This window comes from Bactrocera neohumeralis, chromosome 5 (genome assembly GCF_024586455.1).
Source record: "Bactrocera neohumeralis isolate Rockhampton chromosome 5, APGP_CSIRO_Bneo_wtdbg2-racon-allhic-juicebox.fasta_v2, whole genome shotgun sequence".
Classification (NCBI taxonomy): Eukaryota; Metazoa; Arthropoda; class Insecta; order Diptera; family Tephritidae; genus Bactrocera; species Bactrocera neohumeralis.
In genome coordinates this window covers 78,135,566-78,160,621 of record NC_065922.1, presented here as the reverse complement: position 1 = coordinate 78,160,621, position 25,056 = coordinate 78,135,566, and the positions used below count along the sequence as shown (strand labels likewise).

At 39.9% G+C, this 25,056-nt stretch overlaps 1 protein-coding gene across 1 annotated transcript in view; it reads right to left on the bottom strand.

The window, feature by feature from the left end:
• Positions 1-25,056, bottom strand: part of LOC126758370 (interference hedgehog) — an 82,711-nt gene that overhangs the window by 29,655 nt on the left and 28,000 nt on the right. Inside the window, exon 3 of the mRNA XM_050472627.1 lies at positions 16,216-16,257. The gene's annotated coding sequence lies outside the window, so the exon portion shown is untranslated. The remainder of the gene's footprint in view (positions 1-16,215; positions 16,258-25,056) is intronic.

Here is a 25,056-nt window from a genome sequence, read left to right as displayed (position 1 = left end):
GTGGAAAGACTCATGGATCTGACTATTAGGAGAATACTGAGTAGTAAACTGACACGCTACTTCGTATGATGTAGTGTCATGGCTGCAGGAAGCCCTTTTGTACAAGGAGTTTTTTCAAAAACGTTTCTCTACATCAAGTTGCCTTCAATGTGCGGCCAGAGGCGGTGGTTAAAGCCCTGGACAAATTTGAGGAGGTATTGGAATTGAACATCAAAGACTTCATGTAAAGTTTGCGTTGCACAGAATGGTCATAGTAGGTTAATAGGTGGCATACTTTTCCAACTGCTTTGGATGTACCAACTAACTGAAGGGTACCTCAACGTGGTATGGAACTGGGCGCATCGAAGCATCTTAGCTGTCAACCCTAGTAAAATTGTAATGGTGTCATCCTCCAGGATTAATATATACCACAGACGTCCCTCTACTCTTATTAGGAGGCTCTCGTATTTAATCTGTTGATAAGTTGAAATACCTTATTTTTTGATAAAAAGCTTTTATGAAGACCTAAGCGGAGAGAGTAAGGAAGGCATCGGTTGCTTATTGTACTGTAGAGGAGCTATAAGGTAAAGGTGGGAACTCTCACCAAAGGTGGTGTTTTGGCTCTGCCAAACCTTAGTCAAGCCAGCAATGTTCTAAGGTTCCCGGTTGTGCTGGCTCCTGTTTTCGGTTTCATAATAACAATTTTGAGGTTCAACCTCGAATCCCACAAATCGCCTCAACAAATCTGAAGTTCTATATTCTTTTGGGAAAAATATGGATTCTCATATTCTTTTATTTTATATTTGTTATTATTTACAATCCGAGCAGCAGAGAGGTGTGTTGAAACGATAGCCAGCGAGCTTTAGTAGACAGGGGAATGTGGTGCACCAATACTGTTTGTTGTGCCGTGGTTTTCGGTTGACTTTTTGTATGTGGCAAGCAGCGTTGGCGACCAGCGTTCATAAAAAAGACACAAAAATAGCACGTGAGCTGTTCGGGGGAAGAATCGCAGATGCGTGCCGACTGCCAAAATGTAGAAACACATACATACATACATATTTATGTATATACATATGTATATGGTACATTACAGCTGCCGGAAATTTGTAGCAAAGTGAGGGGGCAGCATCACGCAGTTGATTTTGGTGGGAAATAAAGAAGGAATATTATGTAATTTTCCAAATTAGCAGCGACGCGTATAAAACTTACATTTTATTGGGAAATTATGACATAGTAAACGCGAAAGTATTGTGCCCAACTGCGCTTGCGGCATGTAAATATGTTTGTAGATTTTATATGTGCGTTACCTGAAAGTGTTCATGAAGTGGTTTATGTCAACGCACAGCACTGATTAAAAAATGTGCACTCGAAAGCATTTCTATCACTTGTTCTGGCACGTTTTTATTGCTTGTTTAATTTTCTGTCGAAAGTCGTCGGCCATCAAATGGGCCGCGAAGTGCCATAGTTAATAAATTATCGCCTAAATAAGCACCGAAAAATCTAAGATAAATATTTTTTATCTAGTTTTCATACAATTTTCACGCAATGACACAATTAATGCGCGCGAACGCGGCCACACGCCGCCAACCAGCCCGTCACACACATTATTTTTATTTTTTCGTAAACACAACGGCACCTTTAACTGAATTATGATGGCACAGAGCTTTTTAGTGCTTTATTTAGCAGCGCATTCTTACGGCGCTGATTTCCTCTAAACTCTAAATTATAATTTTGGCCGCGCGAAGAATAAGTTTTGAAGGAATTTAGCTTTTGTCGGTGGCCTATTTAAATTGTTTATGCCCGATCTAATTAATATAAATTACTTTTATTATGCACTCCGGTGCGGGGTGGCGTTAAAAGCGGCGTTGACAGCGTGTGTGTGTGTGTGCATAGTGCATTCATGCGCTTGTTGCTGCGTCGCTCTGATATTTACTATTTACGAATTCATTAAATTTGATATTTCTCGTGTAAATATATTTAGCTTGCATTTCGAAATTTCAAATATTTTTGGCTCAATGATTTCCGTTGAGTACTTTCATATACATATGTACATATATACGCATACAGTTGTGCCACTATAGCTGTGTAGTTGGTTGTGCGCTTGTCACTAAATGAAAAATGAGCTTTGAGAAATTATTCTAGACATTTATCCCAAAAGTGACAACAAATTTTCTAAGAAAACATTGGCGATAACCAGCAAACGAAATTTTCGAACGGCAACTAAGCTGCCTCATGCACATTCCACAGCGAAATTATCACTGAAAATATATTTTGAAAATTCGAAAATAAGTTTAGTGTCAAGAGTGAGCGAATAAATTATTGTAATGATTAAAAAATTTAGCTTAGAAGATTTATATGGCCGAAAAATAGCAAAAAATGTAGAAACACTCTTCTATAAGTGTTATAGAAATAATTTTTTGTGCTGAAAATAATCTTCTTTATATATACAAATTACGTGCCACGTTGTTTGTCCGCGATGGACTCCTAACTATTGAACCGATTTGAGCAAAATTTGACACACTGTGTCCAGTTCCAACCAACTTAGAAGATAGGATAGTAAAAACAATTCATAAATGAAAAATACAGTGAAAGTGAATACAGTGACGCTCTATTAAGAGGACATCTCGGCCATGCACATAGGCCGGTCCCACAATTTGTTGATGTTTATTAAGTACAATCTATTAAGCGGACAACTCTATTAACTGGACAGAAAGGCTGGTAACCAGACATTGAGTAAGCAGCCTTAAATTCGTTATTTTACCAAAACAAACAAGCCTTCTATATCAGCAGTTCAAATATATGTATAAGGGTAATGCGGTTAAGTGTGAAGTTGACTGCGAAAAAATTGAATAAGATCAGCTGTTGTCATCAAAGAAAATTACTTAGGGAACGACCCAAAAATTCCAAGTTTCTGTCACAAAACCATCTTCAATAGCAGAAAAACCCTAAAAAGTCGCATTTCAAAAGTTTTATGACTTTTTAATAATTTTTGATTAGATTTTATGAGTCGTAGACTCAGGGCGAGATATGAGGATCGTCGGATCGTCGGCTAAGAGCGAACGAGCACAGAAAAAATTAAAATAAATAAATAATAAAAGCTTAAAAACACTTAACAAGCCAATTTATAAGCGGCAGCGTGATTGCCCATTAAACAAGCCTTGCCGACTACGCTGCCGCAGAAATGAACTAATAAAATGTATGTATGTATGTCTGCAAGTGTGTTAAGCGCTTAAATGAACGCATTGTTTTACAACCCACCACACATAAGTATATACCGCGTTTAACAACCGACTAATGGCGTGGCCATAAAATTTCAGGCAAATAAATTGGCAAAATTAGTGAAATTACGAACTGATTTTAAGTGATCGGTGATCGACCGACACGCGCTTTGATCCAGCAGCGATCACACAATAAATAATTGGCCGAACGCCGCTGAGTAGCTGAAACGAAGCGTGTTTTGCGAGCGATTTAGTTCGTACTGATACTTGGTTATTTTTACAGCGTGTAAGCGTTCGTGGTTGACGCGCGTACCTTGAGTGGAACCGCCGGTCAGCAGGTGGGGCCACCCGCACCTCGAACTCAGGCAGACTTTTCAGGCAACGCGTCAATTTATTGTGTTTGCCTTATTTGTTTTCTCTTCCGCTATTATTTGCTGGTGGCAATTGATCGATAATTGCGCTAACAACAACTCAATTAACCCATTCGCAGCCACCTGCTGTGCAACACGCTCGCCAGCTGTTTGCAGCAACAAACTTTCGCATTTATGTCTGAGGTGTGATATTCGCTGTTGGCGCCAACCAGTGATTTTATGTGTGTACTAGTCACACAGAGCTTTTTATTAGCATTTCAAATTTATTGTTTCCGAATTGTTTGTGTGCAAATATTGTCGGCTAATCATTTGAAAATGTGTGTGGGTGGAAACTTAACTGCTTTATAATTCGTTTATTATTATTTCTCTTTTTGTTTTGGTTTTATGAGTAGGCTGTTTATATTTGTGTGTGTCGTTTTGTGTAAAAAATTCTAATTCTGTTGGTTCGCATTCTTTGGCAGCGCGTATCTTAATATTCAGCAATTTTGCGTCACCTTTCGCTGTTTTTATTTTTTCGATTGCTTAATTATGCTTTTTATCAACGCTCTGTCATTTGACATTGTATTTTCAAACATTTCAGGAATGCAAATTAACCAGACCACCAACACGGACTTAATTAATTTAAATTAATTAGAATTTCTTTGGCGCCATTTGAACGAGAAAATTATGTATTGGTTCTGTGCTCATTTGCTTACGATATTAGAAATATTATAGAAATATTAACATGATTACAAATGTAAAATTTGAAAACGAATATTTATACATTTTTGGTCCGAACTTATGAATATGAAAGTTCAGATTCAGGTTCAAGATTTTACAAGTATTTTTGGCAAGATCATATATTTCTACGACTTAAAAAATCGGTAGAGGCAGAAATCTGAGTTCTAAGCTATAGAGGTTAAGTTAGGCTAGGTTAAGAGGTCAATCCTGAGACGAATCCCACATGGACAGAACGCCGGTCGGGTCAAGTAGTGCAGCAGATCTCTTGCATTCTACTCTACGTCAAAAGGTCGTTCAGGTCAGATCCTGAGTGGAATCCCACTCAAGTATCTTCAGTAGATCTCTTGCATTCCACTCTACGCCAGAAGGTCGTCAAGGTCTAGGTCGTCGACTAGCGCCTACTAAGCGCACTCGAGGTTTATTGGTTCAGTGCTAGAACGAAAAAGGCCAAAGTAGATCCAATTCGGTCCCATTTTTTATTTCAAGTGTGGTCAAACATGCCTGGGAGAGAAGTTCTTTGGACACGTTCAAGCCGTTTAGCAACTGTAGCACCCTCTACTAGACAAATACACCTGCAGCGACGCCTTCCTTACTCTCTCCTAAAAATTTGGTTTCCATTGAAGCTTTTTATCAAAGGTAAGCCCTGGGTATTTTACCTTATCAACATGTTCACGAATATAGCCTCCTGCTGCTGCTGCTAAGCTGCTTATATTCGCCCAGTTGTATATCACGCTTAGGTACCCTTCGATTAGCTCGTAGACGGTACTTACACATTTTTTTTTTACCATAAGACCAACATCGTAAACATAGACTGTCACCCGACTTTTTTGTTCTTCGAGTTCTTTACGTAGGTCGTTAACTACCAAGATCCAAAGCAGAGCGGAAAGTAATTCACCCTGCGGGGTACCCCTTTTAACCCTACGAGATGTCTTTTCGTACGCCACTCCGCTACGACCGTTCTGTCGCAGTAAATTCTGCTCTTAAAGTACAAATCCATGAGCCTCTGCAACGTTTAACGGTTTTAACCGAAACGAGGATAGGATAATAGGCTTGAAATTCTGGACACCAGCGTGAAAGCTCTTTCCGATATTCGGTATAAACGCCACTCAATCCAGTCTCCAGGCCAGTTCACGTAAGTTGCGGTCAGTCAGCTGCATGTCACCTTGACCGTCCACTGCAGGTAGGAAGATCTCCCGAAGCTCTATAAGTTGGACTTCTTCAACCGAGTGGTTCAATATGCAGTGAGCATCCAGAAGTAGCTTCAACGACTCCTCGCTGCTGACGGTCCATATCCCATCAGCATTTCTTAGATACCCTAGGTGAGTGTCTAAACCGTAATGACTCATGACACCCCACTACACTTCCGCAGAAAATTCTCAACGAGGTTCTCTAGGCTTTCAATTAAGCTATAGAACTCCTGACTATTTTTTCCAAATATTCCAAATATGTCTCGGAGTTATAGAGCATCATTCTATAAGCTCGCTCTGTGAAACGCTACGAGACATAGATATAGATTTAATGGGTGTCGTATAATATGATTCGTGGATTGTGGACCCTTATTTTAAACTTTCGACGTTCTACTGCTTGAAGTTTTTTTTATAATATTATTTAATTCAATTCCAAATTCATATCTCACATGCTCATTGAAGTCGAAAAAAATTGGTCTTTGTAATTTAATACTTATGAAACTTATTTTCGGTTGTTTACCATTCGCTGAGTGTGTTTTTGTACTCGAACCTTTTTTCTCGACTCGCACAAAAAGTATGAAAAAAACTCAACCAAAATGCTACACATTTGCCACGCTGAAAGCTTTGTATGCTTAATGCCTGCATTTAGCGACTTTTAGCAACAACACGCGTCACCGCCTCCTCCTCTTTGGACTTGTGTTTACTAAGGCTTATTAATTTTATTATGGCTCGTAAATTAGCATTTCATGCAGCGCTGTCGCCAGCTACGTCTGCGCAGTGACCACTACGCGTGGTAATGAGCTTGCTGCCAACTTCGGTTATGTCTTTTTTGCTATTCCTCTATATCATGGCAGCCGGCTGGTCTTCTTGGTGTCAGTTTTCCTGCCTTACTCGTCGTTCGTGCCTTTCCGCACTTCCTCCAACCGAAAAGGCATCTAGACCATTTTCATGCTTTACGGTCTCTTGAATCGCGTCCGTTTTGTTATTGTTGCAATGCACTGTTGACGCTCATTGTAACAACATTCCTTTTAGCAAATTAAAAAGCAAATAATGTTTTGTATATTCGCCTGCTAAACGTTGCGGAAAATCGTGTTAATATTGCTTGACATTTGCTGTCCCCATGCCGCTTTTTGCGACCAGCTTTTGCTGCGCTTTGCTAAAGCTGAAATTTGCGAAATTCGTCCGCTTCGCTTTCGTCTCTGTTTCCCTCATATCCACAAGCCCATTTTTTGTATGCATAAAGCGTATTTGGATATCTTTTTATTAATCCGTTGTGACGTCAGCCAATTGTTGTGTACGCTGTGTTTTCGCTGTGTGTGTGCCATATGAAATTACAATATTTATATTCTTACTAGCAAATGATATTAAAAATATATTTTTAACGCACTGGAACCGAGTGGGAAATGCTGAAATTGGCTAATGAGCGCATTTGGTTGCATTTAATTGGCAAGCGTGCAGTTTTGTAAGCTTTCTGGTCCGCTTGAACTTTCCCATTTAGTCAAAGCGCTTCCATTCATGAGGCCGTTATATATTTCTGAAAGCTGTAGACTCTCTAAAATTGTAAGTTTCTGATTTCTCAATTAACACAATTTTTTACTAGGAAAAAAGTTGATTTCGAAGAAGTAGTACTATCAATCGAAGCTAGTTCGAAAAAATTCGAAACTCGAAAATTTCTTGAATATTTCAAAAAAGATTTCATATTATTGAACAATACTTTCAAAAAATTAAAAACATTGTCATTACTTTTTTGCTAGGAAAACAGTTGATTTCGAAAAAGCTCATGAAAGCGCTTACAATTGAACCTAGTTCGAAAAAGTTCAAAATTCGAAAATTTCTTAGATATTTCACCAAAGATTTCAAATTATTGAAGAATATTTTTGAAAAATAAAAACATTGTCATTACGGTTTTGAATAAGTTGGTTTCAAAAAAGCTCATAAAAACACTATCAATTGAAGCTACTTCGAAAAAATAATTTCTTGGATATTTAAAAAAAAATTTCAAATTATTAAACAATATTTTCGAAAACTAAAAAACATTGTCATTACTTTTTGGCTAGGGAAAAAGTTGATTTCGAAAAAGCTCACGAAAGCTCTAGCAATTGAAGCTAGTTCGAAAAAATTAGAAATACTGTGCTTCAATTAATTCTTGCAGCTTTCAAAAAAGCTTTCAAATTTTTAAACAATATTTTCGAAGAATCACAAAATTGCCATTACTTAAACCAAAAATTAATAATATTAGAAAAAAATAAAGATTCGTTACTACATAATTTCCTCGATTGCAAGCTTTCCTTTTGAAAGCGCAATAAATTTTGACTTCAGCGCCAAGTTTTTGTTGCTCTTTCATATCTTCCAGTTACTTTTTGCCACTCATATATCACACAGCTCGACTACCAACGTTGTCAAATGCTCAGCAGTCAACTGCTGACACGTCATGACTCACGTTGCAAGCATTTTTATCCCTTTCAACACTTGGTTACAATACTTTTTGCTATTTTTTTTCGAATTTGTTTTACATTTGCATTTTTCTTGTATTTGCGTTTTCTCTTTTTCGCCTTTTCCACGCTGCGACATTTGTTTGCGTCTTAAGTTACTCGCTTTCGTTTGTGCTCCGTGGCAAACTGCGTGGTGCAACTTGCAAGCCAAGCGCAAGTAAGCGGCGCATTCAAAGTCCGCAACTTAACGCCCGTTCGCTGCATGCCACATACAGCCACGGCTTGTGTCGCCTCTATTGGCTCAACCAAAACTGCAACATTTTTCTTGCGCTCACTATCCTTTCGCTCTTTAACTTCGACTCAGTCCGCATTGTCGGTCCGTCTGCCGTGTGGAGCTGGGTCTTTGTTTCCTTTCTTGTGCTGCTGTTATTGTTGTTGTACGCGTTGTTGAGTTTAATGCCATTTTTTTATTGTCAACAATTCATGCTGTGCTTGGAATTTTTCACGCTGCATATTTTCACATTCTTTTTCTTTTTTTTTCTTCTTTTCTTCTTTATAACAAGTTTTTGCTCTTGTCTTATCTGCAGTTGGGGTATATTCGTAACAGTGTAGTTGTTGCTCGTTTTTTATCGTAGTTGTTATGCGATTTACTTGGCTTGAATGCTCTACTTACAACGCGCTGGCTTATTTGTATGCGTTTAATGTCGTTGTTGTTGTTGTATGTATTGTTTTTTTATGGAGAGTTCTTTGGGAAATGTCAACAATGTGACATATGTAAGTTGAGTTTTTGTTCACTTACTCATTTCAGTTTTAATAGCTGGTCAAGGTGTTGGCACGCATAACTAAATAGCAGCGAGATGCAGCTCAGAGCTAGGCTAAAAGTAAGAAGATAGACAGAGACTGGCAGCTATAGAAGAAAGGGTGAAGTAAGTATCGCAATGTGTGAGTTGCCTCCAGTGCTGTGTAAGAGTTGGAAGCTTGAAAGAAAGAAATAAGTGAGGAAGTAGTTTCTGAGTAACCCAGGCGAGCATATTGTCTTTGCTCCACTGGTGAACAATTCTTGCTTTATGAGCAGAATCTTTTTGAAAGCAGTATGAATTATTGCCAAATACATGAACAGAGAAGTGTCCAACAATCACTCCTCCAAATTATATTTTGCGTTAATTTTTACGTCTCTGTCAATGAGAGGCTGCGTTTTGACAGCCTTCAATAGCTCTTTTATCAGCTGGAATCTCTAACATACTGGTTGCATAAGCGCGGTCATTTTGTGAGTTGTGGCTTGCCTGAAACACCAAAAGTTTCTCATAAAAAAAGACAATCTCACAGTTTTCGTGCCGTTGAAATAGCAAATCACATTTTCTTTTCTCATTTTCGTTTTTTTTTTCTTATAAACCTACATTCTGAAATATTATTAATAAAATTTATGTTTGTTTTTCGTCTAACGCTGAAGTTTTTTTTGATTAAAGTTCCAATCGACCAGTAGTCGCTGGAATTAGTCTCAGCGTTTCCCGTTCTGCTACTTAAACTCATTAAGCTTAGAAGAACTCCAGTATACTGAAGATCTCCACTAAGAAACTTTACAGATCATATTTAAGTCCGTTGAGGAGGTTGTGCTAACAAAACAAAGCTATTTTTGCTTCCACAGTTGCAGTTTTGGTGAAATCTTTACTAAAGACGTGATCGTGCTGAGATTTTTCATGCAATTGCAGGTTTTGTTTCAATTCTCTTAGAATTCTCAAACGGTTTAACAAGTTTTAATACAATTTAGGGAATATATATTGTTATTTTAGACACAAAAGGTTTTTATACCCTGAACGGGGTATACGATATTGAGTTTTCCACTATATATGTTCGTATTGTTCAGATCGAGTCACTCAGTTTTATAAGGAATCTTTTGCATTTGTGAAGGGTATTGTGGCTTCGATGCAACGAAAGTTAACCTTTTTTTGTGTTTTCGTAATGGTTGTCTTTCTATAGCAAACACCTTCACTTCGTAAAGTCATGGAGGCTCGTATAAATTTGATTGATTGTATGCAAAGTTTCTCAATGAGCTTTGACTTCCTTCCAAAAGCCGCTAAAACTGTACATTCAAATTAATAAACACTTAATTGATTCTCTTAGAAATGTGCGCACTTTGATTTATAGCGCCGTTATATCGAATTTCACATTTTTTCAACACACACACGCTCACACAACTGTGCTTGAAAGCTATTCATTCAGAAAACAATAATTTTTCTGAATCGCGCGACAAGATAAATTTTCAATGGAATGAGTGTAGCGTTGGGAAGTCATCAATTTTTTATTATTTGACAGTAAAATTGCTTGGGGAATAAAGCAGATATTAAAAAAATATATTATTTTTTTCTGTGCCTTTTGTGTGGCTAAAATTATAAACACATACACGTTTTTCATAGGCAGCAATTTACATATGTAAGCCCCTGAGCTGGAGTATAGTTTCTGTCGGCTAACGCACTTCATTGAAGAAGCTGGCATTTACGGTTAAATATGCTAATTACAAACAGACACGTTGAGTATTACTTCGAACGGGGCATGCGGCTACGCGAAGGCTGCATGCCAACCCAAAGCGAGCTGCAGCGGTGAGGAAATTCAAGCTTTTTGAGTTGTTGAAATCATGAATGAAACTCAACATTTTCCGAGAGGCGCACGAACAAGCCAGCTACAACGCGTTCTATTTTGGCTTAATTTATTTGCTTTCTTGTTACCATAAACCCCACAATTTACGCGTCAAACGGCATTGCTGCGGATTTCGTGCTCGCTTACTAAACGTTTGGTATTTCCTGGCTGATGCTGTGTACTCGCCAGCGTTTAGAGCGGGTTAATGGCTTGTAAAAAGCGTTGTTGTCAAACTAATGGCCAATCAAGCCAACACAATTCAACAATTTTCGATTATTTTTTAGATTCACGTAAATTCTAAAGCAATAATGCCAACGCTTGGCAACCCACGCGCCCCTCAAATCTTGTGACGGCTACACTTCAACACCTCTTAAAGAATCCTCAACAATTTACGACGCTAGACAAACTAAGTAGCGTTTTAGTGACAACGTCTCACTTTCACACATACATACACACAATTGTGACCAACAGGTTTGGCGCGCCCAGCAGCAGCTACTTAAATAGTTGCTTTATGGCCGCTTCGTTTTAGCTGTTCATTGACGTCTGCGCTGAGCTACCTGTGCCTGCGCGCAGGCGCGTTAGTCGCTGTCGCCACTGAAAGTCTTAAATGATTTCAAATTTTTTTGAACTAATGCTATTCAAATGACAGTTAGGTATTGAATAACAACGCGCCGCAGGCTGACCCGCTTGTCGCCGCGTCTGATGGCGGTTGGCGGACAACGGCAGTGAGTACAAACGCGCGCTCCATTCGAAAGTCAAGCGCGCAGGTAGTCAACTGGTTCAAGCGTTTGTTGGCCACTAACGCAATCGGCTGAAAAAGAATTCACCTGCGGCTACGCAGTTCCGTCGTCTCTCGTCTGCTTGCAACTGCGCTGATTTCAATCAAAATTGGTCCCTGCAACTGCTGTGCTCTCTTATGGTGCAGCTCTTTAGCGGCTAATAGGTTTCTCGCCAGCAGCCGAGTGGGCGAGATCTTCTGGTAATTTTCTAATTCTTTTGGGTTAGAAACTATAAATCATATCGGACGAAAATGCAGCGTGTGAAATGAAAGCATTCCTTTAGCGCAATGCTCATTGCGCTCTCACCACAGCACACTGCGTAACTTCAAATAAAAATAAAAAAAAACAAATTTTGAAAATTCTATTAGCTTTGCGGCGTTGTGTGGGCAGCCGCGTGTAGCACAAATTCAGAAAGCCTGGCCTGGCAGCAAGCTTAGAACTTCATCGAAGAGCTTTGCGTAGAAACAGCTGGTCGCGGAAAAGTGGCTGCTATTGTTGTTGTAATTAATTGTCAAAACTACTGTTCTCACACGCCCACGTCTTTGTTAGCTTTCCTTAATAGAATTTAATTGCTTGAGAAAATTTATGTCGTTGAAGGTTTTTTTTTTGATTTTGACCGAGCATTGTTGTGAAATTTCAGTTGTTGGATAAGCAATAAGAGAAATTATACTACAATAGCCGATATCAGTCCAAAAAACGTTTAATTTCCTATAACTTAGGCTTTCCTAAAGAAGATTTTTCCAGGAACTTGTGTCTATGGTGGGGCGGTTTGATTTACAAGGAACCCAAAAAACGGAAACATAGGCAAAAAATATTCTATTATACGAATCATTCTAAGAAACTTTGCCTAACAGGCTATAGGTCTAAAACCGTGAGCCAGCAATTTTTATCGCAAAGTTTTCATAAGGATCATAAAAATTTATTCGTCAGTTTTTGAGATATCCGCATGAAATTTAATATGTAGGTGCATTTTGATATTCTATTGATCATTTGTCGGAATCTTTCATATTGGAAAACTATATCACATATCTACCACTCAACCGATTATTCAAATTTTTTTACATTCGCCTTAAAAATCGCTGGCTCGGAACCGGTTTCAGATCCATAGTCTCTTAGGCAACGTTGTGCAGAATGATGCGGAATAATTATAGGAAAAACTGAACCTGCTCTAGATTTTCAATACAAATGCTGTAATGTTTTACGAAGTGATTTTTGTTAGTTCCCTATCGAACAGATTGACTACTTAGAGTAAAGATTAGTCCTTAAAGCTTGCCAATTTATTTCATTGTTTTTAGTTGGGCTTTTCATTTCAACTTCTTCATCAATTTTTATATGTCACCCTGTACCTCACATATGTTTTTCTGTGCTTCATGGCCCAAGTCTATTTAGTAGTGCATCTATTGAGCTGTTTGTAGTATTGTTCTGTGGGCCTTTGCCTTTATAGACAAAATGTGATTGAATTTCATTGGCTTGCTCTTGAGTGACCTTACTTCTATGTCACCCTGTGGTGGCGTTCTGTAATGTTTTTCAAACAGTTTTTGTAACTTGTCTATGGCATACATCACTTTGTGGTTCTAAAGATTGCTCTCTTCAGCTATTTCGTAACGATTTGTTATAAAGTAAATATTTTGAAAACTTTGTGAAACCAAATCATAATTTTTAATAGCAAAACTTTTGTCCGGAAATAGCTTTCATGCCCACAAGCCACATAAATTGTTGCTTTATTAATAACAATGTTTCTAAGAGCAATGAATTAATTAACACAGGCTGACCCACGCTTTATGCACACGTACACACCGCTCTAAACTCGCATCCTCCCATTTATGGTCAGCCATTACCGCGCATTGAAACCATACATTTTCATATAAAAGATGTAAAATTTTCAAATCATTTTTTGTTTTTAAGTTTTACGAAAGATTATCCGCCATAAAATGCAGCAAATTAAGTTGTAAACAAAAGCATTGATTGAAATCGACTCACGAGCGTTTACGAGCGTGCCTTCAAGCGACGGATGCGTCTAATAAATTACAGGTGAAAAAGCATTAATAAATTTTTGTGCATAAAAATCAACTACAACAGCAACAATGGCGGTCAGTGAGTTGAGTTGAGTGTTGAAATCATAAAAGTCAGCACTAAATTTTTGAAATGAAAATATCAAAATGATAAAGCGTCTATAAAAATAATCGCGACGGTTGTGAGCCGAGAGTGTACAAGTTGTAAAATTATCAAAACGTAAATTTTAAAATTCAAAACTATTGGTAGTTGAAAAAATCTTTTCGTATTTCTAATCAAACTTCAACTTATTTTTTTTTTATATAACTTTTATGTAACTTGTTTTCAACTTCCCCGAATTTTTTTTTTGGTTAAATGAAGCTTAAAATCTCACCTTTCCAACACTATATGGTATGACACAAAGTGATTGGTAGCACTGGAGATATACGACCGCAATTGCTATTGGCAAAATACGAAAGTACTTTTTCGACTACCCAATATTAATATTTTCGATGAACGACGGTGAAGTAAAAGATGTTTACGAAGTGTCTTCATGGTAACCGATTCTTTCTTTAATTTTGGCAGCGGCATAACCTCAAACTGCGCTGTCGATATTTTTAAGCAATTGTTGCCAACTCGGTTAGAGTTATAGAGCACACATCATACCAAAACATTTTTGGCAATAAATTCATTTCAGTATGTGAGCAAATTGCCGGAAATGCAGCTAAAGCTATCGCGTTTCAAGTGTGACCAATACGCTTTCGACTGCCTTTCGCCGACATTAACATAACGCCAGCTAATTTTCTTGCTTACTTTTACAAAATTATTTATAAGCGCGCCACTTATTTTCTAAAACCAACTCTTTATGGCGTGTGGCGCATTGAAATTCATGCAACTCCGTGTTGCGCCTTCTCCTACAGCACCATTACATGTGCGGCAGTCACCTTCTAAGCATTTTAAAAATATATACAAATATCTGTGCGCGTGTATGTGTGCTTTTGGCAGCTGGCGGCCCTTAAATGGCGGCAGCAGCCATGGCATGCCACCAAATTGACGAACAGCTGGATGGTTGGCTGACAACACCTTCCGCCGCCAACGCCAACAGCGCCAACCGATCGCCTTTGCCATTTACATACAGTCCCACATATATACCAGGGTGTATGTTTTTTCTTTTTTTGCCGCCTATGGCGCACTAAAATGCACAATGCGTGGACTCAGTGCTCCACATATTTTCTCGTTTTCGTTCAGCATTTTCTATTTTTGATTTTCGTCTTATGATTTCTATATTTTAGGCCGCCTGCAAGCTGCAAATATTGTTTCTCAGTATTGCGGCGTTTTTCTAGTGCTTTTAGCAATTTAATGCAACCCACTTTTGGTCGCTAAAAATACAAGAAACGAAATTAAATAAATGTCTGCGTGTATATATCTGTGCGCATTTGGTCCATTAATATGAGCGACAAAACTATTTGAGGCTCTTTATTGAGTAGCGGTCGTTATGATAATAAATGATTTCCGCAAGTAGCGAATTTTGGAAATATTTTTGTAATGGGTGATGAAGTAAATATGAATAGCGATCAGAAATATGCAATTGAAACTGTAAATGCCATTTGGTCTGCCTAAGCTTCAAGTAATAATATAAAAAATTTATAAGCAGGCTGAGAATTGCAGACAAATGCACGTAAGATGAACGAAATTGTACAAGACAGCACTTTTAATTTAAATTTTAATTATTTTTAGCACAATTTTCTTATATTCTGCTCTTTCAAATATTTATTTTTATTTATTTTCAGCTGCCCCCGATAATGCATAGGTCACTGTTCCATAAAATCTCGAAGTGCTCATAATAATTCCGAAAAGTGTATATTGTTTGTGTTGTGTAGGCTCAATTAGTTTTTCGTTCAGTAATTCCGATATTGTGCGGTTTCGCATGTGTTCAAATTAAGTGTGTCAAAACGTGTTTGTCTCCGCATTTCGCTTAAGTTATGTTTTAGTCGGTTTTTTCTAATAGTGTGTGATAAAAAGTAAGTTTAAAATAAGAAATAAGAAAAAAAAAACAGTAGTGTGTGATAAAAAACTAGTTTAAAATGAAAAGAGAAGTATGGAAAAAATACATGGATTCATGGCAGCTCTTTTTGGGTTTAATAATGAAGCAGAATTGAGGTGAGTTTATTCAAAAATCCCATTACTTGTACTTATTATGTTATTCTTTATGGAATTTAATATGTATTATAAGTCCTTAAAATGTTAGGCTGAAAGAACATACCAAACTTTTCAGGCACTTTGGTATTCAGCAAACGTTCTCCTAAGCTGAATAGGTGGTGAAAGCCAAATTGCCCGAAAAGTCTTTTAGGGTTTATGAAGTGCTAGTGTTATTGTTTTAAATATACTTATGAGCTCTAGCGTAATTTAGAGAATTAAGAGCTAACTAAAACCTAACTTAGTATGATCAATACACCAGTTTACTGTCTCACTCTCTCTCCCCCTCTTCCACCTACTTCCGCTCTTTCTCTTTCCACCACTGGTATCTTCTACAGAAATTAAACGATTAACTTCGCTGAAAAGATCAACGTCAGGGATGGCAACTATTGATTACTAGATTTTAAGCATGATCAAACTTAAAACTTCTATCAAAACATACTTGATAACACAGGTAATAGGTTAAAGTCTGATGCTAGGTTCGCTAAAGTCGCAGCACCCTGCTCAAGACGCATCTCTAGATTGCGTTATATTCGTATTGCTTCTGTCTATTAAGGATTTAGCACACTAAAATCACTGAAAATACCTCGAAGATGACATCATACTGAGTTTTACTCCATTCCTTATACACTCCACAGTAACTCCAGTTATTTCTCTCTACTTTACCGAAAAAATGTAGGTCAATTAATTTTGCTAACTCCACTCACCTTGTGGCTAAGATTAATAACCGGCTGTTCGAATCGTACGATCTGCAAATTAAAAAGAGAAGAAAATGGTTAGACGAGAATTCACATTAAATTGGTGGCATTTGATATTTATGAAAATTTGCTGTTATTACAACGAGCACGAACTGACACCCCTTAGTCGCCATTCGGCCTCGCTTCTCAGACATTTGAGCGCGTTGCCTCCCGCCCCACCTGCCCTTCGCCCATTAAAATGCGACTTGTTGGCGTCTTTGGCTCTGCCGCACGAAGACCGGACGTTGTGCGCGGCCATTGGATGCTTTCACAAATCCAACACATGCCACAAATTTCGAAATGCGATCGCAATCGCACCAGAAACTATGCTGGCATCCATACACAAATTAAGTGGATGTAAACGGAAAGCGAACATAAAAATAATAACACGACCAGCAACAACAACAACAATGACAACGGCTAGCTATTACTTAGCAACAAGCACTAACTAAAGCGCATTTGCACTGCCTGCTCGCCGCGGCAATGCAATGCAATGCAAATTAAATTGCACTTTTCCGAAAAAGGATGCCGACAGCAGCGGCTACAAGAACAACAGCAGCGAAGCCACATGAAATAAGGCGAACTGCACCAAATCGAAACACATTGATTGGCCAAACAGAAATTCAAATTGAAATCGGCAAATGAAATTGGTAATAGCGACGCTGACGTCGCAGTCGGCAGCACGAGCAGCGCTTGCGTACGCCGCGATGCCGTGCGCATTCATTTTCCGCAGTTAGACACAAATTGTGGTTTGTTGTTGGCATGTGGCAAGTTGCAGCGGGAATTATGAGGCCATTGTCTGCCATATTTGGGTGCTGCGCCGCTTGATCGTCGCAATTGTAGCCGCCAAAGCCGCCAAAGCCACCAAAGCTATGTGGCAAGTTGGTGTGTCTGCGACGTTTTTTCCTTCACTCTTATTTATGAGCAAATCTGTTTTGCCAAAATCGCTGAACGCGCCGAAAAATGCTTTGAAATTCGAGCGACACTTTTCAATTGGTTTTGGTCGCACAATTGCCGGTGGGCAGGGGGCAGCACATATTTTGGCGCGGTAATTGCCCATCAGTGTGCCAGAGTGTATGTAGAGTTCATTTGGGGCATGCCGCAAGTGCGCATGCGTGCCGCCGGCGACAGCCACTGCAAACTAATGCATAATTAGTCCGAAATTGCTCAAATGTAGCAAATAGCGTGAGTTTAAGTGACGTGAGAGCTCGCCAGAAACAAACTTGAGCGTCGATTTTGGCGAAGCATATCTTATGGAGCTGGCTTTTAATTGAGGTGTACAAATAGTTGATTAAACATTTTATATATGTTTCTCATACAATAGCTTTCAAAGCCATTGTGACATGGAAAACGTCTGGCGTAACAACCCACTGGGTCAAATGAAGCCTGGCCACTTAAACACGTTCCGCAATAACTCAACCCCCTTACTCTGAAGCTGGCAATCACTTGGCGTTTCCTCAACATGTGGCATATCTTGCATGACACGATTGTTTTAAAATCTTAGACTCCGGTCTTAAGCCTCGAAAAACGCATTTCCTCTCGTTACAAGCCGTCCTTTACGTCAGCCGTTTTTATTCCCCTCGATCTAACAGTTATGCGCTGCGTGTTCAACTGATTGCAGTTCTTCACACCTTTACTACGTCTAACTGCCACTTCAAGCGGCACTAAATTCAGTCGAACAAAAGCACAAAACAAAAATCGAGCGAGGAAAAACCACAGCACAACAGCTATGCAACGAATTTGTTGCACATAGTAGAAATTCGTTAATGAAGATTCCGATTTCGAAAAGGAAAATCTGAACTCAGCACTCGTGTGAGACACGCGTGCAGCTTGTGTGGCATTGAACATTACCGTTACTTCATTTGTATGCTTGTCTCCGGCAGTGGCAAGGTGGTGGAAAAGCTTGCGTTGCACGCAACTATGTATATGTCACGGCTGCAGCACTCCACCTCCACGCTGCTGCAAGGCCACGCCGGTGGTCCGCCGTGATTAACTCATCTGTCATTTGATTTTTATTGTGGCAACGCAATCACAAATTGAAGCTGCACATCGTTGCCGTTGAGGTGACAAAAGACATTTTTATGGCCACCAAATGACTATTACTAGTATCCAGAGAAGCGGTGGAAATAGAGAAGGAGCGTGCACTGCGTCGCAGACGTTGCATATTGAGTCATTTGAGGTGTGAAAAATGTTGCACTGTGTGGAATGTGTATAGTTTTTTGGAGGAATGCGAACTGTGGGCTCAAATTTGATTTGCGGCAACAACAATGGCTTTCTCTGCCAGCTAGAACTTAGTGCGATCTTCTCACTGCTGACCTTAGGATCGAGAAACCATGTCTTTAGTGTTTATATGTCTGATTTGACTTTAAACTTAAAAGATTGAGTCGTTTCAAATAAGTTGCCACACATATATTTCACTTTAAACTAAAAATATGTTGTAAACTCAACAGCTCTTAAATGATTTTAATCATCTTTAACTCAAACTTAGCCATACATATTCAGCTTGCTGAATGCAGTTCCTCAGTTCCCAGCCTTTCGCCGGAACTTCAGACTTCTTCCACTTCAGTTGCCTTGAGTTCCGCTCAATGCTCGCGTCTCAGCACACATTAACGCAGCCACTGCTTCTTCTTTCTTCCTCAACACTCTTCAGCCACGAAGTCGTTTTTCTGCGCTTACTTGCCACATGCTGTGCTGCAAGCACATGTGCAGCCATTGCCGCCGCTGTTGGTCAAAATTAACCATTAAATTAAGTTGTCCGCAATATTAATGAACTCGAAAAGTGCTCGCTTCCCACTTACAGTTAATTACGACAAATCGCAGTTTTCCACCGCGCTTAAGCGCTGCGCTTTATATCTACTTGCAACACTTGCAAACATAAAACTTTGTTTATGCAACATTGCTGTAAGTGCCTGGACAGCGGCCGGCTGTGCTCTGAGCTTTGCAGCAAGCGGATAATTGACGGTAATTCACAACAAACACACACACATACATCGACGTTGGCGTTGAAATATCATAAGTTTTGGTTACACTGTGGTGTTGCCGCCTCAAATTGCATGCCACAAAGTGCCCACTGCAGTCGCATTTCGCGTTCGTTAAGCGCGACTGCCGCGCCGGTCTGTGCAACACCGTCATTTCGTTTAAATGGCGTGAATTTATTAATTTGGTTGTTTAATGTGCGCACTGAGCATTGCTATGCACAACGCCTACAACAACAAAGGGTGCAATTCGTTGCATTATTTATGTTAATTAATTAAATGACGACAGCTTGCGCGGCGCGCCAGCTAAAAGTGGCGTGAAGCCTTACAATTACAATTTGCGCTCGCGGGCTCTTGCCACTAATTCTAATGTTGTTGTTGTTGTTGTGATAATTGGCTGCGTTGTTTGTGGTAATTTGCGCCTAATTTATGTCGCTGCTTTATTATTGCTATTAAGCATTTTGTGTTTGTGTTGATTGACCGCAGCAAACGCCAAATTACGAAGTGGACAATCAATTGCTGAATGCCGCGCAGCCGCTTCGCCACAAGCGCGTGCAATATGCACACAAATCACCGTCGTTGCGATCGCTCACTATCACTGTTATTACATATGCAATACAGCGCTGATTACAACAGAGATTAACCCAGCGTGGCGCGTACATGAGCGCGAACACGTCGCCGCGGTTTGGCTTGGCAACTTGTATCTCATAGGCGCTTTTTGTTATGGCGTCTAGGGGAAGTGTGGTGGGGCGCGGGAGCAACAGGCACAGTTGCGAGTAGTGATGCGCACGCGTTGTCAATACATTGCGAGTTTTATCTATGTACGAATATGTTGCCAAGCATATTCTAGAGCCAGGCAGTCGGTGTCGGACGCGTGTTGCATGCAAGTTAATTGAATTATTGTAGCGCACAGATAGTAGAGTAATTACAAATAGTTTCACACTCTCTACACCTTAATTTACTGCTCATTGCTAGTTTAACGGTTTTTGTACACCCTTCAGTACTTAGTTATAACACTTCCATACTATTACTGCTATTATTATCTTATATTCAAGTGAGCTTTCATGTCAAGTTTATTTATTAACTAATTTCGAGAAATGTGAGTCCTCGAGGCAAGTCTCATATAGCTTCCTCGCCCATTTATCTATCTACTAATGCATAGCATACAGTTCGTGGAAAATGCGTGCGCACGCAGTGGATCATAAATATTTTTCATATGACGTAACTTTCATGGAACAAGAAAACTTTCCTAGAAGAGCTGGCACAATTTATGGCCTCAAAAGGAAATATATTGTATTTGGACTTACAGACACGTATACATGCCAATATACTTAGAGAAGCTGGTATATGAGGAGCTCCGGACAGAGACACACTGACATTCTCCACTGCTTCGATTGAATTCTTTATAATCTAGATCACTGCGTTACAGAAACTTCTCCTGGCAGTTCCTTCTCAGCCCACATACATATGTACATTCGATCGATTCGAATAGATCGAAGTTAAGAAGAAGGACAAGAGGTGGAGTCTTAGGTCGGGGGCTCTCCATCAACTCTGATTTTAGACCTCCTTACCGTTGTGCAACTTCCTTCAGAGAGGTTTGCATTCACTCTGATAGCCAACCGGCTATACTGGCTTTAAAGTCGCTGACTGTGCGCTTAAATCTAGTTAAGTAGTGTATGACCACGTTGGCAACAGCTGTACCTGTCTATGGTATGGGTGCAAAGCCGACGATCTTGCTTGGAAGAGCACCCGATTCCACAATTTCATTTGATTGGAAGCAAGTAGGTTTTCCGGCGTCTTGAGTTGAAATCATCTTGTCACTTCGCCCTCTATTTCCTGGCTTTAGTCCGGCTGAGATTGAAATATATCCGTAGACATACTTTTAGGAGACCTACCGAAGGGGCTGGTATTGATATTAACATCCTTAACAAGTCTCTATAAACTCAAAACGCTTCGTCGATTTATGAGGATTTGGTAATTCCCATTTAGGAGATTATGGGTAACAGCAAGGACGAATATATGGCTAAATGGGATCCATCGCTTTTGGATCAGCCCTACGAATTAGCCTAACCTATCCCTTCTAAAACTGTAAAAAAATAATGGAAGAACGGTCTTCTTTCTGAGGTTATGTAAAAAATCACAGAAGGCCGACACATAGTTGGAACTAGAACCACTCAAACCCATTAGAACGATTTCAAGCTTTTCAAACTTAGTTCACAGTATCAGCTGCCGCGCAATTCTAATCACGCTTTGCTCTACATTTGTGTCTTAAACGGGTTTGGCGCTCGCCAGCCAAAGAAAACCGACAAAAGAGAAAATCAAAATATTCTGCGGAGTTACTGGGGTGAAGCGCCACACAAGCGGCGCTAACCTCAGCTTGCACTCTGGAGCACAACAAACACAAGCCGCGACACACAAAGGTCACAAGACAACCGAACTCAGAGACTGCAACAATGCTGGTTAAGAGAAAAAATGTGGTAAAAGCAAAAATACGCCGAGAAACTACAAAAGTGCAACAAACGGCAACTGTAGGATGTGGTATGTGCTATGGGCTCAGCATACCAGCGCTTCTGGGTGTTTGTGTGTTGCTACGCATGCGGCACAAACGGTTGTTGCCGTACGTTTGGCTTTGTGCGCATTGTTTCACTTTGCTTTACCGCTATTTGCAACCGAACTATGTGCGCCTAACAGTCGGTAGGTGAGCGGCGTACGCGAAACATAATTGTTGCACCATTTTGTGTTGTTGTGAATTTGACTTGATTGCGGCATGCAACCTTAACTAACTAACTTGCATCACTGCCTAACTAACTGATTGTGGTTGCGGTTGCAAATGCCTGCGTTTATGCAACATTCTCTGGGATTGTTATTGCTTTTGCTGCCTAGATTTGTGGTGGCGGTGGCATAGCTGGGCGTACGCTGCAACGCTCTAATGATGCGCATGATTTGTGCAACACTCGCCGGCACTCACATTTACACGCTTAACCGTTCAAGCAAGATAACTGCAGCAAGAAGCTCTATAGGTTTTCCACAATTATGCTTATGATTCAAATTCGTTGAGTTGCCGAGGTGGTGGTACGTAGCAGTGGCGGCTCAAAGGGCAGGGTACAAAAGCAGTAGATCTCTAAGCCATTAAGCGGTGTGGTGACAAACACGCAATCGACCGGAAATGAGATTTTGCCGATCGATTTTGTGGAAACTCTAATATCCATAAGAGCTCCGTAGCCAACACGAAATCAACTATTATTTCATGTGAATGAAGCAGCCAAACCGAACAATACGGTTTATGAATGACACGTTGAAGCCACTTCCGGGAATTTTAGAATTCGTAATCTTTCCTCTTTACATCGTACTCCACTTATTTCGAACCACCAGAGTTTTACGCGTTTGATGCTTAGATATGGCGACTTTTTTAACCCTCTATTGCACAAGCCGCCAGGAAAATAGTGAAACCTCGATTTTTGATGAAGTTGCATAGCACTCTTGTACGAAAAGTTCTTTTAAATTCAAAATGAACGTGTTTCCCCTTTAATTGACTTCAAATACTTATCGAAAGCATAAAATGTGGAGCAAAAAGCGTAGCTAGATAAGATTTTCAGTATGACTAATTGCCAAACTTCTGTTGTTATAATTGTACTTCGAATTGGTCGCAAAAGGGTTAAGGTTTTTTATTCACGTTCACGTGCATTAGGTGTTTGGAGCTCAGTAGCTACGTGCCGGTTACCACTTGTTGACAGGAAATCTCGCTCTATTATTAACACGAAGTGCGCGAAGGCGGCAATTGTGAAATAAAAAAATATTAGATGAAGAAATAAAATAGCGAGAATAACAAAACAAAGACGTGAAGCAAGTAAATCCTATGATATCCAACACAACCACTTATTAAGAACTGAAGTATAAAGAAATTGAAGTGTTGTTACTACAAAATAGACGGATAACCGCTGGGACGACGATTATACCGCTCAAATATGAAAAGAACTCCAAAGAAGAATCAAAAACAATAAAAGAAAAAAACGGATTCGTAAAGTAAGAAAATACGAAATGCTGCGAACACTTCGAAGAGCAAACCGGACCACAAAAAACCCCGTCGAAAAAAATGGTAAGGAATGTGCTGTACAATTGCCTAGAATACAAACAAAGCAGTCGATAAACCAACAGAAGACAAAATGAAAATATTTATATCATCTAAAGCCGTGAACGGTGAAGAAGGGGAGCAAACTGAAGGAAAGCAACGTGCTTAATGCAACGCTGTGCGGACGGATGCGACTGCCTGCCGATACACTAGGCGACCGAGGCTCGAGTATTTTATCGCCGCATAAAGGTAATAAAATTGTGCAACTACACGAACGAACAACTGCAAACATGCTGCGTTGAGGTAGTGGAAGCGCGCATGCACAAAAATGAAAAGCTGCTGTTGCGGCTCGAAGGTAGGCGTAGCGCAGCGTATCAATGACCGCATCTCAGGTGGTGTCGGAGGTGGCGGCGGCGGCGGCGACGATTGCGTCGAACCCACGTAACTGGATGCAAACGAAAACAATGACAGTCAAAATTCTTAATACGGTGGAGGCCTATCAGCCGGAATGGCATAAAAGTAGAATATTGCTGCATGAAACGAAACGGACGCAACCAAAGAGTTGAGGCACAAACGCGATACAGAACGAGTGACTATAGCCTATAGCTTTTCGGCTTACGTGTGCTGCTCTTAGCGGCGGTCAGTGCGTGGGCTGTTTGACGGGCCGGGTATATGCGCGCTGGAATGCAGTCAAGAGTTTCTTACTGTCTGTAAACTGCGTGTGCCTTTGTCTTACTGGATTTGTCGCAGAGTCGAACTGCGTTGAGTCGAATTTGCATTGTGTTTTCAACCTTACCCATAAAATTTGTTCTAAATTATTTGAAATCGAAATGCCGCCTTCAAAACTTCCAACAAAAACTCTCAGAGACTGGATTAAATTCACTCTCAGATACCTTCCAACGTAAAGCGTCCCCACACAAAATGGGGAAATTATTGCTCCATTTTCCAGTAAAAATGCCTGCGCTGGACATCAATTCCTTTTGACAGCGGCGCAAGTTGCCAATTGTACGCTGACACATTTATTCAAGCGCTTCGCCATCGTAAATTTCAGTCGGTGACAGCCGACGTGTTGCCATAAAAGAGAAACTGCTTGCAAGCATGCGCTGAGCGGAGAGATTTACACACTTGTTAGTTGCTATCATAGGGTAGGGGGGCACAAATGAGTGGGTGCACAAGAAGCAAATACTTTTAACTGAGCATTGCTAGACCTCGAATCGCTGCATTTGTTTGATGCTTTCTTCGCGCTGCTCGCTTTCAAGTGAGCTCAAAAACAATCATAAAGCAATGTCAGACAAATTTGTACAAGACAAATAATACCGCTATTTGCTCAATGATAAGCTCAACTGTAGAGCCGGCAAAAGTATCTGTGTACACATTTTGCAGATAAAAAATACAATATTTGATCTGATTTATAGGCACATAAGAAGACAAGCAAACTGGAGGAAGCCAACGCCCTTTTAAAAGCCGTTTGCGGCTACATTTGACTTTGTACGAATCGCTAGCGGCTAGAGAGTCATTAAAGACGTGTAAACATATATATAAAAGTTATACAAAAAATTCTCACGCGTCTTAAAACACCGAGTCTGTTAGAGTTATGCCACAGCATGGCAGTAAAGTGGTGGCCCACATAGTCAACGCGTCAATAACTGCCAATTTGCTTTGTCATGATCGTCATTTTCCTCGCTCATTTAATGGCGATTTGCAGCACCAAATTTGTGCGAAGTTTTTAGCTAAATCGGAGAATTGCCAACAAAGTTATGCCAACTG